Here is a 16,160-nt window from a genome sequence, read left to right as displayed (position 1 = left end):
AGTTGTAAAATGTATAAAAGTATACCCCTGTGTGCATTTAGTGTTACCGGTTTCACATGAGTGCCATTAGTATTAGTATTAGTGCCATTACAGTACCTGTCATTGTCACCATTGTACGGCCACAACGCGACTGCAACGCCTCCGGCCAGTCCCTGCATCTCTCTGTAATTGGCACTAGTGACCCGCCGCGGCCGCACTGGATATCGCGCGATACTGGATGGTGAGTAGAATGAGGCGGGCGGGCATCAGGAGGCCACTATGGGCACCGGGCGAGTATCGGAAGGCCACTATGGCAGCTATGTCTATCCCAACTGAAGTGCACCCGGCGTATAAGACGACCCCCCCACTTGGAGGCATGTTTTTCAGGGCAAAAAAGTAGTCTTATATGCCAGCAAATACTGTAATTATACACATCAACAGTGATACTGAGCACTACATCCAACAGCGTACACACATCAACAGTGATACTGAGCACTACATCTAATTATACACATCAACAGTGATACTGAGCACTACATCCAACAGCGTACACATCAGCAGTGATACACAGCACTACATCTAATTATACACATCAACAGTGATACTGAGCACTACATCCAACAGCGTACACACATCAACAGTGATACTGAGCACTACATCTAATTATACACATCAACAGTGATACTGAGCACTACATCCAACAGCGTACACATCAACATTGATACTGAGCACTACATCCAACAGCGTACACACCAACAGTGATACTGAGCACTACATCCAACAGCGTACACACATCAACAGTGATACTGAGCACTACATCTAATTATACACATCAACAGTGATACTGAGCACTACATCCAACAGCATACACATCAACAGTGATACTAAGCACTACATCCAACAGCTTACACACATCAACAGTGATAATGAGCACTACATCTAATTATACACATCAACAGTGATACTGAGCACTACATCCAACAGCGTACACATCAGCAGTGATACTGAGCACTACATCTAATTATACACATCAACAGTGATAACGAGCACTACATCCAACAGCGTACACATCAGCAGTGATACTGAGCACTACATCCAACAGCGTACACATCAGCAGGGATACTGAGCACTACATCTAATTATACACATCAGCAGTGATACTGAGCACTACATCCAACAGCATACACATCAGCAGTGATACTGAGCACTACATCTATGTATACACATCAACAGTGATACTGAGCACTACATCCAACAGCATACACATCAGCAGTGATACTGAGCATCACATCTAATTATACACATCAGCAGTGATACTGAGCACTACATCCAACAGCATACACATCCGCAGTGATACTGAGCACTACATCTAATTATACACATCAACAGTGATACTGAGCACTACATCCAACAGCGTACACATCAGTAGTGATACTGAGCACTACATCTAATTATACACATCAACAGTGAATCTGAGCACTACATCCAACAGCGTACACACATCAACAGTGATACTGAGCACTACATCTAATTATTCACATCAACAGTGATACTGAGCACTACATCCAACAGCGTACACATCAACATTGATACTGAGCACTACATCCAACAGCGTACACACCAACAGTGATACTGAGCACTACTTCCAACAGCGTACACACATCAACAGTGATACTGAGCACTACATCTAATTATACACATCAACAGTGATACTGAGCACTACATCCAACAGCGTACACATCAGCAGTGATACTAAGCACTACATCTAGTTATACACATCAGCAGTGATACAGAGCACTACATCCAACAGCATACACATCAGCAGTGATACTGAGCACTACATCTAATTATACACATCAGCAGTGAGACAGAGCACTACATCCAACAGCGTACACATCAGCAGTGATACTGAGCAATACATCTAATTATATACATAAACAGTGATACTGAGCACTACAGCCAACAGCGTACACACATCAACAGTGATACTGAGCACTACATCTAATTATACACATCAACAGTGATACTGAGCACTACATCCAACAGCGTACACATCAACAGTGATTCTGAGCAATCCATCTAATTATACACATCAACAGTGATACTGAGCACTACATCCAACAGCATACACATCAACAGTGATACTAAGCACTACATCCAACAGCGTACACACATCAACAGTGATACTGAGCACTACATCTAATTATTCACATCAACAGTGATACTGAGCACTACATCCAACAGCGTACACATCAACATTGATACTGAGCACTACATCCAACAGCATACACATCAACAGTGATACTGAGCACTACTTCCAACAGCGTACACACATCAACAGTGATACTGAGCACTACATCTAATTATACACATCAACAGTGATACTGAGCACTACATCCAACAGCGTACACATCAGCAGTGATACTGAGCACTACATCTAATTATACACATCAACAGTGATACTGAGCACTACATCCAACAGCGTACACATCAGCAGTGATACTGAGCACTACATCTAATTATACACATCAGTAGTGATACAGAGCACTACATCCAACAGCATACACATCAGCAGTGATACTGAGCAATACATCTAATTATACACATCAACAGTGATACTGAGCACTACATCCAACAGCGTACACACATCAACAGTGATACTGAGCACTACATCTAATTATACACATCAACAGTGATACTGAGCACTACATCCAACAGCGTACACATCAACAGTGATTCTGAGCAATACATCTAATTATACACATCAACAGTGATACTGAGCACTACATCCAACAGCGTACACACATCAACAGTGATACTGAGCACTACATCTAATTATACACATCAACAGTGATACTGAGCACTACATCCAACAGCGTACACATCAACATTGATACTGAGCACTACATCCAACAGCGTACACACATCAACAGTGATACTGAGCACTACATCTAATTATACACATCAACAGTGATACTGAGCACTACATCCAACAGCATACACATCAACAGTGATACTAAGCACTACATCCAACAGCGTACACACATCAACAGTGATACTGAGCACTACATCTAATTATTCACATCAACAGTGATACCGAGCACTACATCCAACAGCGTACACATCAACATTGATACTGAGCACTACATCCAACAGCATACACATCAACAGTGATACTGAGCACTACTTCCAACAGCGTACACACATCAACAGTGATACTGAGCACTACATCTAATTATACACATCAACAGTGATACTGAGCACTACATCCAACAGCGTACACACATCAACAGTGATACTGAGCACTACATCTAATTATACACATCAACAGTGATACTGAGCACTACATCCAACAGCGTACACATCAGCAGTGATACTGAGCACTACATCTAATTATACACATCAACAGTGATACTGTGCACTACATCCAACAGCATACACATCAGCAGTGATACTGAACACTACATCTAATTATACACATCAACAGTGATACTGAGCACTACATCCAACAGCGTACACATCAGCAGTGATACTGAGCACTACATCTAATTATACACATCAACAGTGATACTGAGCACTACATCCAACAGCGTACACATCAACATTGATACTGAGCACTACATCCAACAGCGTACACACCAACAGTGATACTGAGCACTACATCCAACAGCGTACACACATCAACAGTGATACTGAGCACTACATCTAATTATACACATCAACAGTGATACTGAGCACTACATCCAACAGCATACACATCAACAGTGATACTAAGCACTACATCCAACAGCTTACACACATCAACAGTGATAATGAGCACTACATCTAATTATACACATAAACAGTGATACTGAGCACTACATCCAACAGCGTACACATCAGCAGTGATACTGAGCACTACATCTAATTATACACATCAACAGTGATAACGAGCACTACATCCAACAGCGTACACATCAGCAGTGATACTGAGCACTACATCCAACAGCGTACACATCAGCAGGGATACTGAGCACTACATCTAATTATACACATCAGCAGTGATACTGAGCACTACATCCAACAGCATACACATCAGCAGTGATACTGAGCATCACATCTAATTATACACATCAGCAGTGATACTGAGCACTACATCCAACAGCATACACATCCGCAGTGATACTGAGCACTACATCTAATTATACACATCAACAGTGATACTGAGCACTACATCCAACTGCGTACACATCAGCAGTGATACTCAGCACTACATCTAATTATACACATCAACAGTGATACTGAGCACTACATCCAACAGCGTACACACATCAACAGTGATACTGAGCACTACATCTAATTATTCACATCAACAGTGATACTGAGCACTACATCCAACAGCGTACACATCAACATTGATACTGAGCACTACATCCAACAGCGTACACACATCAACAGTGATACTGAGCACTACATCTAATTATACACATCAACAGTGATACTGAGCACTACATCCAACAGCGTACACATCAGCAGTGATACCAAGCACTACATCTAATTATACACATCAACGGTGATACTGAGCACTACATCCAACAGCGTACACATCAGCAGTGATACTGAGCACTACATCTAATTATACACATCAGCAGTGATACAGAGCACTACATCCAACAGCATACACATCAGCAGTGATACTGAGCACTACATCTAATTATACACATCAGCAGTGAGACAGAGCACTACATCCAACAGCGTACACATCAGCAGTGATACTGAGCAATACATCTAATTATACACATCAACAGTGATACTGAGCACTACATCCAACAGCGTACACACATCAACAGTGATAATGAGCACTACATCTAATTATACACATCAACAGTGATACTGAGCACTACATCCAACAGCGTACACATCAACAGTGATTCTGAGTAATACATCTAATTATACACATCAACAGTGATACTGAGCACTACATCCAACAGCGTACACACATCAACAGTGAATCTGAGCACTACATCTAATTATACACATCAACAGTGATACTGAGCACTACATCCAACAGCGTACACATCAACATTGATACTGAGCACTACATCCAACAGCGTACACACATCAACAGTGATACTGAGCACTACATCTAATTATACACATCAACAGTGATACTGAGCACTACATCCAACAGCATACACATCAACAGTGATACTAAGCACTACATCCAACAGCGTACACACATCAACAGTGATACTGAGCACTACATCTAATTATTCACATCAACAGTGATACTGAGCACTACATCCAACAGCGTACACATCAACATTGATACTGAGCACTACATCCAACAGCATACACATCAACAGTGATACTGAGCACTACTTCCAACAGCGTACACACATCAACAGTGATACTGAGCACTACATCTAATTATACACATCAACAGTGATACTGAGCACTACATCCAACAGCGTACACATCAGCAGTGATACTGAGCACTACATCTAATTATACACATCAACAGTGATACTGAGCACTACATCCAACAGCGTACACATCAGCAGTGATACTGAGCACCACATCTAATTATACATATCAGCAGTGATACAGAGCACTACATCCAACAGCATACACATCAGCAGTGATACTGAGCACTACATCTAATTATACACATCAGCAGTGAGACCGAGCACTACATCCAACAGCGTACACATCAGCAGTGATACTGAGCAATACATCTAATTATACAAATCAACAGTGATACTGAGCACTACATCCAACAGCGTACACACATCAACAGTGATACTGAGCACTACATCTAATTATACACATCAACAGTGATACTGAGCACTACATTCAACAGCGTACACATCAACAGTGATTCTGAGCAATACATCTAATTATACACATCAACAGTGATACTGAGCACTACATCCAACAGCGTACACACATCAACAGTGATACTGAGCACTACATCTAATTATACACATCAACAGTGATACTGAGCACTACATCCAACAGCGTACACATCAACATTGATACTGAGCACTACATCCAACACCGTACACACATCAACAGTGATACTGAGCACTACATCTAATTATACACATCAACAGTGATACTGAGCACTACATCCAACAGCATACACATCAACAGTGATACTGAGCACTACATCCAACAGCGTACACACATCAACAGTGATACTGAGCACTACATCTTATTATACACATCAACAGTGATACTGAGCACTACATCCAACAGCGTACACATCAACATTGATACTGAGCACTACATCCAACAGCGTACACACATCAACAGTGATACTGAGCACTACATCTAATTATACACATCAACAGTGATAATGAGCACTACATCCAACAGCGTACACATCAGCAGTGATACTGAGCATTAAATCTAATTATACACATCAACAGTGATACTGAGCACTACATCCAACAGCGTACACACATCAACAGTGATACTGAGCACTACATCTAATTATTCACATCAACAGTGATACTGAGCACTACATCCAACAGCGTACACATCAACATTGATACTGAGCACTACATCCAACAGCGTACACACCAACAGTGATACTGAGCACTACTTCCAACAGCGTACACACATCAACAGTGATACTGAGCACTACATCTAATTATACACATCAACAGTGATACTGAGCACTACATCCAACAGCGTACACATCAGCAGTGATACCAAGCACTGCATCTAATTATACACATCAACAGTGATACTGAGCACTACATCCAACAGCGTACACATCAGCAGTGATACTGAGCACTACATCTAATTATACACATCAGCAGTGATACAGAGCACTACATCCAACAGCATACACATCAGCAGTGATACTGAGCACTACATCTAATTATACACATCAGCAGTGAGACAGAGCACTACATCCAACAGCGTACACATCAGCAGTGATACTGAGCAATACATCTAATTATACACATCAACAGTGATACTGAGCACTACATCCAACAGCGTACACACATCAACAGTGATAATGAGCACTACATCTAATTATACACATCAACAGTGATACTGAGCACTACATCCAACAGCGTACACATCAACAGTGATTCTGAGTAATACATCTAATTATACACATCAACAGTGATACTGAGCACTACATCCAACAGCGTACACACATCAACAGTGAATCTGAGCACTACATCTAATTATACACATCAACAGTGATACTGAGCACTACATCCAACAGCGTACACATCAACATTGATACTGAGCACTACATCCAACAGCGTACACACATCAACAGTGATACTGAGCACTACATCTAATTATACACATCAACAGTGATACTGAGCACTACATCCAACAGCATACACATCAACAGTGATACTAAGCACTACATCCAACAGCGTACACACATCAACAGTGATACTGAGCACTACATCTAATTATTCACATCAACAGTGATACTGAGCACTACATCCAACAGCGTACACATCAACATTGATACTGAGCACTACATCCAACAGCATACACATCAACAGTGATACTGAGCACTACTTCCAACAGCGTACACACATCAACAGTGATACTGAGCACTACATCTAATTATACACATCAACAGTGATACTGAGCACTACATCCAACAGCGTACACATCAGCAGTGATACTGAGCACTACATCTAATTATACACATCAACAGTGATACTGAGCACTACATCCAACAGCGTACACATCAGCAGTGATACTGAGCACCACATCTAATTATACATATCAGCAGTGATACAGAGCACTACATCCAACAGCATACACATCAGCAGTGATACTGAGCACTACATCTAATTATACACATCAGCAGTGAGACCGAGCACTACATCCAACAGCGTACACATCAGCAGTGATACTGAGCAATACATCTAATTATACAAATCAACAGTGATACTGAGCACTACATCCAACAGCGTACACACATCAACAGTGATACTGAGCACTACATCTAATTATACACATCAACAGTGATACTGAGCACTACATTCAACAGCGTACACATCAACAGTGATTCTGAGCAATACATCTAATTATACACATCAACAGTGATACTGAGCACTACATCCAACAGCGTACACACATCAACAGTGATACTGAGCACTACATCTAATTATACACATCAACAGTGATACTGAGCACTACATCCAACAGCGTACACATCAACATTGATACTGAGCACTACATCCAACACCGTACACACATCAACAGTGATACTGAGCACTACATCTAATTATACACATCAACAGTGATACTGAGCACTACATCCAACAGCATACACATCAACAGTGATACTGAGCACTACATCCAACAGCGTACACACATCAACAGTGATACTGAGCACTACATCTTATTATACACATCAACAGTGATACTGAGCACTACATCCAACAGCGTACACATCAACATTGATACTGAGCACTACATCCAACAGCGTACACACATCAACAGTGATACTGAGCACTACATCTAATTATACACATCAACAGTGATAATGAGCACTACATCCAACAGCGTACACATCAGCAGTGATACTGAGCATTAAATCTAATTATACACATCAACAGTGATAATGAGCACTACATCCAACAGCGTACACATCAACAGTGATACTGAGCACTACATCCAACAGCGTACACATCAGCAGTGATACTGAGCACTACATCTAATTATACACATCAACAGTGATACTGAGAACTACATCCAACAGCGTACACATCAGCAGTGATACTGAGCACTACATCTAATTATACACATCAACAGTGATACTAAGCACTACATCCAACAGCGTACACATCAGCAGTGATACTGAGTACTACATCCAACAGCGTACACATCAGCAGTGATACTGAGCACTACATCTAATTATACACATCAGCAGTGATACAGAGCACTACATCCAATAGCATACACATCAGCAGTGATACTGAGCACTACATCTAATTATACACATCAACAGTGATACTGAGCACTACATCCAACAGCCTACACATCAGCAGTGATACACAGCACTACATCTAACAGCATACATATCAGCTGTGATACTGAGCACTACATCCAACAGGATACATATCAGAAGTGATACCTAACTACATACTTCTGGTCAGCACACTTGAAGTGGTGCTGTGTTATGTTGCTGGTGGGGAGTACCATAGTTGGGGAGGAGAAGAAGTAATGAGCTGGAAGGAGATGCATAGGGGATGCCGTCTGCCGGTAAAACATGCTGATCCCGAGATTTCATGTGGTGCAGACAGGTTACGTTGGGGTGTATCTGGTACTGGGGTCCAAGATAAGTAGTGGGAAGTGTTGGTGTTGGGATTTGTAGGTGCAGGATAGCAGTTTAATTGAATCCTTTAGTTTATGGGACACCAGAGATGGTATTTACAGAAAAGCAGCAGAGGAAGGAAAGCCTCGCGGCTGCATTATGCACAGATTGCACTTGCAGAGGGGAGCCACAAGAGAAGGGATAGCCATTAAGCGAATGGACCAGGGCTTTAGCTACAGTACTTACAGAGCGAGAACGAAGTTTGTCTAAGGTGTGAAGATGGAGGAGGCATAAATGTAAGGGACTGGTTGTGTTGGATGGATCTGAGTGAAGAGTCCATGCCAACACTGAGGCAGCAAGCTTAGGCAGTTAGATATGTGGGATAGGGATGGCCATCTGGTGCTTTTGCTGTTTTTAATCAATGGCAATAAACCATTCACTGGAAACACTGATGGTTTACACCAGTGGCTCCCAACCTCGGTCCTCAACAGTTCACATTTTATAGGTCACCTTGTGATAATAACTGGTGATACACAGTGCAACTGCTGGGCAACCTGGAAAACGTGACCTGTTAGGAGTTCTTGAGGACTGAGTTTAGGAACCACTGGTTTACACCATCGTTGGCCTGCACTATTTAGGGACCATGCCAATCAGGGAAGTGTCTAAGTGACATATTGGGGTAGTGGAGCTATGCTCCGTGTCCCCTGTGCCAGGCAGGAAAAAAAAACATTACTGTGCTTCCTTCCATTGATGGTGGAGAACCATTGGCTCTCTGCCATTGATGGCAAAAACACTGACAATTGGTGGTAAACCATGAATGGTTACTAGCCTTCAATGGTTGATGGCCATCCCTAATGTGGCATCAGAAAAAAGGAGAAAATATGTGGGAGGAAAGGTAGATTTGGTTGCTATTGCGTAGATATGGCAGTGGATGCCAAAAGAGTGTATGAGTTCACCAAGGGAGGAGATGTAGAGAGAGACAAAAGCGGAGGGCCAACAGCAGAGCCTTTGAAGGACACAGATAGAGAGAGGAAGAGGAGAGGAGCAATAGTGAGAAGCTGAGGCACTGATAGAGTGATCAAATAGGTTGCAGGAAAACCAGAAGAGGGCAGTGCTGTGAAGTCCAAGTGAGTGGATAGTGTCGAGGAGAAGAGGGTGACCCACAGTTCCAAAAGTCGTGGCAGGTCAGGAGATACCAGAATAGAGAAGTAGGTCATTGCCTTGAGTGAAGAGTGTGAAAATCAGACTGTGGAGGTGTAAAGAAGAGAGTGGGCAGAGAGATAGTGGGCCTGATTCTGAGTCGTATGCAGACGTGTCTATTGGTGGTCACCTATCTGCGAGTCAATGCAAATGCTACTACAACCTCTTCCCTGGTGTACATCTATGCGGCCAAATGTGCAAGGATTGAGATGCCTGTGCACACTGTAATATTAATAGGTATTTCCTTATATGCCACCATCGAAACTTGGGAGGTGCAATTTCTCCATCTGACCATGGCAGACTCATTCATACAGTAAATGTACAGTATTATTAATTACCAGTTATTTATATAGCGCACACATATTCCGCAGCACTTTACAGAGAATATTTGGCCATTCACATCAGTCTCTGCCCCAGTGGAGCTTACAATCTATATTTCCTATCACATGTACACACAAACACATTCACGCTAGGGTTCATTTTGTTTGGAACCAATTAACCTACCAGTATATTTTGGGAATGTGGGAGGAAATTGGAGCACCCGAAGGAAACCCACGCAAGCATGGGGAGAACATACAAACTCCACACAGCACCATGGTGGGAATCGAACCCATGACCTCAGTGCTGTGAGGCAGTAATGCTAACCATTACACTGTCCATGCTGCCCTTCTTCTACTCTTTTCTTACTTTTATAAAAATGAATGGGAGCCATTTACCATTAAAATAAGATTTTACTCACCGGTAAATCTATTTCTCGTAGTCCGTAGTGGATGCTGTGGACTCCGTAAGGACCATGGGGAATAGCGGCTCCGCAGGAGACTGGGCACAGCTAAGAAAGATTTAGGACTACCTGGTGTGCACTGGCTCCTCCCACTATGACCCTCCTCCAGACTTCAGTAAGGATACTGTGCCCGGAAGAGCTGACACAATAAGGAAGGATTTTGAATCCCGGGTAAGACTCATACCAGCCACACCAATCACACCGTATAACTCGTGATAATATACCCAGTTAACAGTATGAACACAACAGAGCCTCTCAAAAGATGGCTCAACAATAACCCTTGTAGTTAACAATAACTATATACAAGTATTGCACACAGTCCGCACTTGGGACGGGCGTCCAGCATCCACTACGGACTACGAGAAATAGATTTACCAGTGAGTAAAATCTTATTTTCTCTGACGTCCTAGTGGATGCTGCGGACTCCGTAAGGACCATGGGGATTATACCAAAGCTCCCAAACGGGCGGGAGAGTGCGGATGACTCTGCAGCACCGAATGAGAGAACTCAAGGTCCTCCTCAGCCAGGGTATCAAATTTGTAGAATTTTGCAAACGTGTTTGCCCCTGACCAAGTAGCAGCTCGGCAAAGTTGTAAAGCCGAGACCCCTCGGGCAGGCGCCCAAGAAGAGCCCACTTTCCTCGTGGAATGGGCTTTTTAGATTTAGGCTGCGGCAGGCCAGCCACAGAATGCGCAAGCTGAATTGTGCTACAAATCCAGCGAGCAATAGTCTGCTTTGAAGCAGGAGCACCCATCTTGTTTGGTGCATACAGGATAAATAGCGAGTCAGTCTTCCTGACTCCAGCCGTCCTGGAAACATAAATTTTCAAGGCCCTGACTACGTCCAGTAACTTGGAGTCCTCCAAGTCCCTAGTAGCCGCAGGCACCACGATAGGTTGGTTCAAGTGAAAAGCTGATACCACCTTAGGAAGAAACTGGGGACGAGTCCTCAATTCTGCCCTATCCATATGGAAAATCAAATAGGGGCTTTTACATGACAAAGCCGCCAATTCTGACACCCGCCTTGCCGAAGCCAAGGCCAAAAGCATGACCACTTTCCACGTGAGATATTTTAAATCCACGGTTTTGAGTGGCTCAAACCAATGTGACTTTAGGAAACCCAACACCACGTTGAGGTCCCACGGTGCCACTGGAGGCACAAAAGGAGGCTGAATATGCAGCACTCCCTTGACAAATGTCTGAACTTCAGGCAGTGAAGCCAGTTCCATTTTGGAAGAAAATCGATAGAGCCGAAATCTGGACCTTAATGGAACCCAATTGTAGGCCCATAGTCACCTCTGACTGTAGGAAGTGCAGAAATCGACCTAGCTGAAATTTCTCCTTTGGGGCCTTCCTGGCCTCACAGTACGCAACATATTTTCGCCATATGCGGTGATAATGGTTAGCGTTCACTTCTTTCCTAGCTTTAAATAGCGTAGGGATAACTTCCTCCGGAATTCCCTTTTCCTTCAGGATCCGGCGTTCAACCGCCATGCCGTCAACGCAGCCGCGGTACGTCTTGAAACAGACAGGCCCCCTGCTGCAGCAGGTCCTGTCTGAGCGGCAGAGGCCATAGGTCCTCTGAGATCATTTCTTGGAGTTCTGGTTACCAAGCTCTTCTTGGCCAACCCGGAACAATGAGTATAGTTCTTACTCCTCTCCTTCTTATTATTCTCATTACCCTGGGTAAGAGAGGCAGAGAAGGGAACACATACACCGACTGGTACACCCACGGTGTTACCAGAGTGTCCACAGCTATCGCCTGAGGGTCCTTGACCTGGCGCAATATCTTTGTAACTTTTAGTTGAGGCGGGACGCCATCATGTCCACCTGTGGCCTTTCCCAACGGTGTACAATCATTTGGAAGACTTCTGGATGAAGTCCTCCCTCTCCCGGGTGGAGGTCGTGTCTTCTGAGAAAGTCTGCTTCTCAGTTGTCCACTCCGGGAATGAACACTGCTGACAGTGCTAACACATGATTTTCCGCCCATCTGAGAATCCTTGTGGCTTCTGCCATCGCCATCCTGCTTCTTGTGCCACCCTGTCGTGTACATGAGCGACCGCCGTGATGTTGTCTGACTGGATCAGCACCGGCCGGTGTTGAAGCAGGGGTCTAGCCTGACGTAGGGCATTGTAAATGGCCCTTAGTTCCAGAATATTTATGTGTAGGGAAGTCTCCTGACTTTTCCATAGCCTTGGAAGTTTCTTCCCTGTGTGACTGCCCCCCAGCCTCGAAGGCTGGCATCCGTGGTCACCAGGACCCAGTCCTGTTTGCCGAATCTGCGGCCCCCTAGAAGATGAGCACTCTGCAGCCACCCCAACAACGACACCCTGGCCCTTGGAGACAGGGTTATCCGCCGATGCATCTGAAGATGCGACCCGGACCACATGTCCAACAGATCCCACTGGAAAATCCTTGTATGGGACCTGGCGAATGGAATTTCTTCGTAAGAAGCTACCATCCTTCCCAGGGCTCGCGTGCATTGATGCACCGACACCTGTATACTTATTAGGAGGTCTCTGTCTAGAGACGACAACTCCTTGGACTTCTCCTCCGGGAGAAACCCTTTTTATCCTGTTCTGTGTCCAGAACCAGAACCATACTCAGGAACAGTAGACGCGTCGTAGGAACCAGCTGCGACTTTGGAATATTCAGAATTCAGCCGTGCTGTTGTAGCACTTCCCGAGATAGTGCTACTCCGCCGAACAACTGCTCCCTGGACCTCGCCTTTATAAGGAGATCGTCCAAGTACGGGATAATTATTTCGGCCATTACCTTGGTAAATACCTCGGTGCCGGGGACAGACCAACGGCAACGTCTGGAATTGCTAATGACAATCCTGTACCACAATTTTGAGGTACTCCTGGTGAAGAGGGTAAATAGGGACATGCAGGTAAGCATCCTTGATGTCCAGTGATACTATGAAATTCTCCAGGCTTGCAATAATCGCCCTGAGCGATTCCATTTCGAACTTGAACCTTCGTATATAAGTGTTCAAGGCTTTCAATTTTAGAATGGGTCTCACCGAACCGTCTGGTTTCGGTACCACAACATTTTGGAATAGTAACCCCGGCCTTGTTGAAGGAGGGGTACCTAGATTTCACCTGCTGGAAGTGCAGCTTGTGAATTGCCGCCAGTACTACCTTTCTCCGAGGGCAGCAGGCAAGGCTGAGGTGAGGTAACGGCGAGGGGGAGTCGCCTCGAAACTCCAGCCTGTATCCCTGTGATACTATTTGCAGAACCTAGGGATCCACCTGTGGGCAAACCCACTGGTCCCTGAAGTTCCCGAGACGCGCCCCTACCGCACCTGTCTCCACCTGTGGAGCCCCAACGTCAAGCGGTGGACTCAGAGAAAGCGGGGGAAGATTTTTGATCCTGGGAACTGGCTGCTGGTGCAGCTTTTTCCTTCTTCCCTTGTCTCTGTGCAGAAAGGAAGCGCCTTTGACCCGCTTGCTTTTCTGAAGCCAAAAGGACTGTACCTGAAAATACGGTGCTTTCTTAGGCTGTGAGGAAACCTGAGGTAAAAAAAAATTTCTTCCCAGCTGTTGCTGTGGATACGAGGTCCCAGAGACCATCCCCAAACAATTCCTCACCCTTATAAGGCAGAATCTCCATGTGCCTTTTATAGGCAGCATCACCTGTCCACTGCCGGGTTTCTAATACCCTCCTGGCAGAATGGACATTGCATTAATTCTGGATGCCAGCCGGCAAATATCCCTCTGTGCATCCTTTATATATAAGACGACGTCTTTAATATGCTCTATGTTAGCAAACTATTTTCCCTGTCTTAGAGTATTAATATTATCTGACAGGGTATCAGACCACGCTGCAGCAGCACTATTTATGCTGAGGCGATTGCAGGTCTCAGTATATAACCTGAGTGTGTATATACAGACATCAGGATAGTCTCCTGCTTTTTATCAGCAGGCTCCTTCAAGGTGGCCGTATCCTAATACGGCAGTGCCACCTTTTTTGACAAACGTGTGAGCGCCTTATCCACCCTAAGGGATATCTCCTCTGGCGGGAAAGGGTACGCCATCAGTAACTTTTTAGAAATTACCAGTTTCTTATTGGGGGAACCCACGCTACTTTACACACTTCATTCATTCATCCATCTGATGGGGGAACAAAACACTGGCTGCTTTTTCTCCCCAAAAATAAAACCCCTTTTATGTGGTACTTGGGTTCATGTCAGAAATGTGTAACACATTTTTTATTGCCGAGATCATGTAACGGATGTTCCTAGTGGATTGTGTATATGTCTCAACCTCGTCGACACTGGAGTCAGACTCCGTGTCGACATCTGTGTCTGCCATCTGAGGTAACGGGCGCTTTTTTGAGCCCCTGATGGCCTTTGAGACGCCTGGGCAGGCGCGGGCTGAGAAGCCGGCTGTCCCACAGCTGTTTTACGTCATCCAGCCTTGTAAGGAGTTGACATTGTCGTTTAATACCTTCCACCTATCCATCCACTCTGGTGTCGGCCCCACAGGGGACGACATCCCATTTATCGGCCTCTGCTCCACCTCCACGTAACCTTCCTCATCCCACATGTCGACACAGCCGTACCGACACACAGCACACACAGAGGGAATGCTCTGACTGAGGACAGGACCCCACAAAGTCCTTTGGGGAGACAGAGAGAGAGTATGCCAGCACACACCAGAGCTCTATATAATGCAGGGATTAACACTATAACTGAGTGATTTTTCCCCCAATAGCTGCTTGTATAAACAATATTGCGCCTAAATTTAGTGCCCCCCCTCTCTTTTTAATCCTTTGAGCCTGAAAACTACAGGGGAGAGCCTGGGGAGCTGTCTTCCAGCTGCACTGTGAAGAGAAAATGGCGCCAGTGTGCTGAGGGAGATAGCTCCGCCCCTTTTTCGCGGACTTTTCTCCCGCTTTTTTATGGATT

Source organism: Pseudophryne corroboree, chromosome 3 (assembly GCF_028390025.1).
Source record: "Pseudophryne corroboree isolate aPseCor3 chromosome 3, aPseCor3.hap2, whole genome shotgun sequence".
NCBI lineage: Eukaryota > Metazoa > Chordata > Amphibia > Anura > Myobatrachidae > Pseudophryne > Pseudophryne corroboree.
The sequence above is the reverse complement of the archived record's forward strand: the minus strand, read 5'-3'. Positions refer to the sequence as shown.